This window comes from Salvelinus sp. IW2-2015, unplaced genomic scaffold (genome assembly GCF_002910315.2).
Source record: "Salvelinus sp. IW2-2015 unplaced genomic scaffold, ASM291031v2 Un_scaffold3634, whole genome shotgun sequence".
In the NCBI taxonomy this organism is placed as follows: Eukaryota; Metazoa; Chordata; class Actinopteri; order Salmoniformes; family Salmonidae; genus Salvelinus; species Salvelinus sp. IW2-2015.
In genome coordinates this window covers 8,424-12,902 of record NW_019944911.1, presented here as the reverse complement: position 1 = coordinate 12,902, position 4,479 = coordinate 8,424, and the positions used below count along the sequence as shown (strand labels likewise).

The 4,479-nt window shown below is 43.2% G+C and overlaps 1 long non-coding RNA gene across 1 annotated transcript; it reads left to right on the top strand.

The window, feature by feature from the left end:
• Window positions 1–2,887: 2,887 nt before the first annotated feature.
• Window positions 2,888–4,030, top strand: LOC112076223 (uncharacterized). The gene is made up of 4 exons (XR_002895136.2): window positions 2,888–2,989; window positions 3,367–3,442; window positions 3,565–3,667; window positions 3,760–4,030. It is a non-coding gene; the product is annotated as an uncharacterized lncRNA (long non-coding RNA).
• Window positions 4,031–4,479: the final 449 nt, after the last annotated feature.

Here is a 4,479-nt window from a genome sequence, read left to right as displayed (position 1 = left end):
AAGCAAATGCAGATCTAGAGATGAACCATCTCAGGAATACTGACCTGGGATCAAGTCGTCCCTGTCCGTATGACCTTATTCATTGTGATCAAAAAGGATAAACAGATCCTAGATCAGCACTCCTACACTGACACGTTTGATAAATATGGGCCCTGACTTGAGTCTGCTAATGAGGCACTTTCTTTAGGTTTTACAAAAGCCTACATTTTTTACAGAAACTAGAGAGAAAAAGAGAGGAAGTGAAAGATGAAAATTTGAAAGTTTGGTGTGAGAAAAGGAGAAGTGGAGGAGCTGTATCAGGGTAATAAGAAGGAATCCACCTAACACTCCACGGTAAACCACATGATCTTTCTTGTAAACCACATGATCTTGGTTGACCTACAGTAGGCCCTAGAATGCCTTACAACAGGCTAGCTACCCAGTTAGCAACAAGCACTCAGCAGGCAGGTGGCTCTACAACAGGCTAGCTAACTAGTTAGCAATAATCACTCAGCAGGCATGTGGCTCTACAACAGGCTAGCTACCCAGTTAGCAACAAGCACTCAGCAGGCAGGTGGCTCTACCAACAGGCTAGCTACCCAGTTAGCAACAAGCACTCAGCAGGCAGGTGGCTCTACAACAGCTAGCTACCCAGTTAGCAACAAGCACTCAGCAGGCAGGTGGCTCTACAACAGGCTAGCTACCTAGTTAGCAACAAGCACTCAGCAGGCAGGTGGCTCTACAACAGCTAGCTACCTAGTTAGCAACAAGCACTCAGCAGGCAGGGTCCTCTACAACAGGCTGCTACCTAGTTAGCAACAAGCACTCAGCAGGCAGGTGGCTCTACAACAGCTAGCTACCTAGTTAGCAACAAGCACTCAGCAGGCAGGTGGCTCTACAACAGGCTAGCTACCTAGTTAGCACCAAGCACTCAGCAGGCAGGTGGCTCTACAACAGCTAGCTACTAGTTAGCAACAAGCACTCAGCAGGCAGGTGCTCTACAACAGGCTAGCTACCTAGTTAGAAACAAGCACTCAGCAGGCAGGTGGCTCTACAACAGGCTAGCTACCTAGTTAGCAACAAGCACTCAGCAGGCAGGTGGCTCTACAACAGGCTAGCTACCTAGTTAGCAACAAGCACTCAGCAGCAGGTGGCTCTACAAAGGCTAGCTACCTAGTTAGCAACAAGCACTCAGCAGGCAGGTGGCTCTACAACAGGCTAGCTACCTAGTTAGCAACAAGCACTCAGCAGGCAGGTGGTCTCACAACAGGCTAGCTACTAGTTAGCAACAAGCACTCAGCAGGCAGGTGGCTCTACAACAGCTAGCTACCTAGTTAGCAACAAGCACTCAGCAGGCAGGTGGCCTCTACAACAGGCTAGCTACCTAGTTAGCAACAAGCACTCAGCAGGCAGGTGGCTCTACAACAGGCTAGCTACCAGTTAGCAACAAGCACTCAGCAGGCAGGTGGCTCTACAAACAGGCTAGCTACCCAGTTAGCAACAAGCACTCAGCAGGCAGGTGGCTCTACAACAGGCTAGCTACCCAGTTAGCAACAAGCACTCAGCAGGCAGGTGGCTCTACAACAGGCTAGCTACCAGTTAGCAACAAGCACTCAGCAGGCAGGTGGCTCTACAACAGGCTAGCTACCCAGTTAGCAACAAGCACTCAGCAGAGAGGTGGCTCTACAACAGGCTAGCTACCTAGTTAGCAACAAGCACTCAGCAGCAGGTGCTCTACAACAGGCTAGCTCACTAGTTAGCAACAAGCACTCAGCAGCTCATAGATTACTGCAGCTGTACATAACCCATCTACAATTTAGCCCAAACAACTACCTCTTTACCTACTGTATTTATTTATTATTTTATTTGCTCCTTTGCACCCATTATTTCTGTCTCTACTTTGCACTCTCTTCCACTGCAAACCAACCATTCCATTGTTTTTTTTAGTTTTTTATTTTACTTGCTGTGTTGTACTCACTTCGCCTCCATGGCCTTTTATATTTTATTTATTATACATTATTTGTTTGCCTTCACCTCCCTTATCCACCTCACTTGCTCACATTTTATATAGACTTTTTTTTTTTCACTGTATTATTGACTATATGTTTTGTTTTACTCCATGTGTACTATGTGTTGTTGTATGTGTCGAACTGCTTTGCTTTATCTTGGCCAGGTCGCAATTGTAAATGAGAACGTGTTCTCAATTTGCCTACCTGGTTAATAAAGGTTAAATAAAAAAATAAAAATAAAAAGCACTCAGCAGGCAGGTGGCTCTACAACAGGCTAGCTACCCAGTTAGCAACAAGCAAAGGGTTACTGTAGGTCAGGACAGGAACAGGGTTAGAAAGTTCAGAAATGATTTGGGCAGTGAGACAGCAGACTTGCTCACCGGCCTTACTGGCAGGGCGCCCGCTTTCAGATATAAATCAACCCACCAGAGATTTAAATTACGTAATAGGCTAACGAGCAACTCTAAATTAAGCTTGCAACCGTAGAATAGACCACCAAGTCGCTGTAAATTAAGCAATCAACCCTACAATAAGTTAAATAAGGTATAGACATATTTTGATATGCAGCCTTCAAAGYTTTCTAAGCTTTAGAATGTTGGAGTAGCTGAACATTCAACCATTAATTTGAACCTAAAGTTGACCTTTGACCCCTATAGCTTATGTGCTTGAGAGAGAGGGGAAATGAAACACTTCCATGTAGCATTCTGTAGCTTGAACTTTCAGTTTGACTTGAGCTTCACTTACTGCCTGTTAACCACATGTTACCTTATATCTGAACCTAACATCCAGTGGTATATTAGTTCATAATTGTTTGACCAAATAATGGACAGGATATGCTGATGTTGACACGAACGGTGGGGTCATTCAGACTATAAAAAAACATGTGGACACGTTACTCCAATCTTACATTTAATCCTCACTCAGTACATTACGTTAAGTTCGTCTTAACAAACCAATATAACACATTTGGATGTATCCGTTTTCAACTCTCAAAGACTGTGGTAAGATTTATTTTCCATATTACACCAGATATGATAATTCTATGAGGTGTGTTTATTGTCTGATTCTTATGTAATATGTTACTGTCTCTGAGGGACTAAACAGGTGAAACGTAACTGGGCCAAAGCACATAACTATGTCAAATACTGAAGTGTGCTTGATTTAGCTTGACCTGCATGTGTTGCTAGCTGGGTAGAGTTTGCACTTGGGACTATCCTATCGTTTCCTTTGTACTGGGTAAGCTAAGTCAAACTCACCTCAAGTATGTGACTTGATGACACATAAGGCACAGATACAAACCTACACTAGAGCTGAAGTAACAGAGGAAAATATAGCATTTGAGTTCTAGAAATGTAAGAGACAATCTATACAAACACAGGTGGAGAATSCAACAATGCAGACCATGGATATTGATGAGGACACGTATCCCAACAAGCCCAGTTTGACATTTTCAGGTATCAATTCAAGTACAAGCACACAGCTTTTGTTCCGTACAATCCTGGATGATATAAGTATTTTAACATTACCAGAGAGAGTTAAAATATCTTACATGATAATTCCCTGTGTTTCAGGTCAGCTCATTTTCAGTGGTGGAAGAGACCATCTGGAGTTGCTGCAGTGTGTCTGGGGCTGCTTGTGTGTTCTCCTATTGGCTGGGATCTTAGGCATGTTTGTCTACTGTAAGTTTAAGTTTCGACAGAAACATTTGTAAGCTTCAATGGTGTGATGGTTACACATATTTGAATAATTGATTAACCTTTCCCTTTTACAGATGGAGTCATTGATCATCACTACTAACAGAGAGAACCAACAGCCAGTTACAGCCTTCTGACTAAAGAAGGAGATCAGCAACCCACCAGCTATCATAACTTGACTAAAGAGGAAGACCAGCTACAGACCAGAATAAACACCTGACTAAAGAGAGAGACCAGTTCAGAAAGAGAAAGACCAGCTACAGACCAGTTACAACACCCTGACTAAAGAGAAAGACCAGCTACAGAGCAGTTATAACACCCTGACTGAAGAGAGAGACCAGCTACAGAATAGTCTCACAACCAAAACTAAGGAAAAGATCAGTTGCAAATTCTCTCACCACACAAACACAGGAAAGGGATCAATTGCAGAATAGCCTGAACAAAAAAAGTAAGAGAGAGATCAGCTACAGAATATCTAAATACCAGGACCACAGAGAGAGACCAGTTACAGAATACCTAAATACCAGGACCACAGAGAGAGACCAGCTACAGAATAGTCTAAATAACAGACACAGAGCGAGACCATCACAAATAGCCTAAATACCAGGACTACAGAGAGAGACCAGCTACAAAATATTCTCACCACAAGGACCAAAGACAGGGATCAGCAGCAAAATAGTCTTAAAGTTATGACTGCTGAAAGAGATCAATTAAAGAATAGTCTTAACTCAAGGACCAAAGAGAGAGACCAGTTGCAGAATAGTCTAAATACCGGGACTGCAGAAAAAAACAGCTAC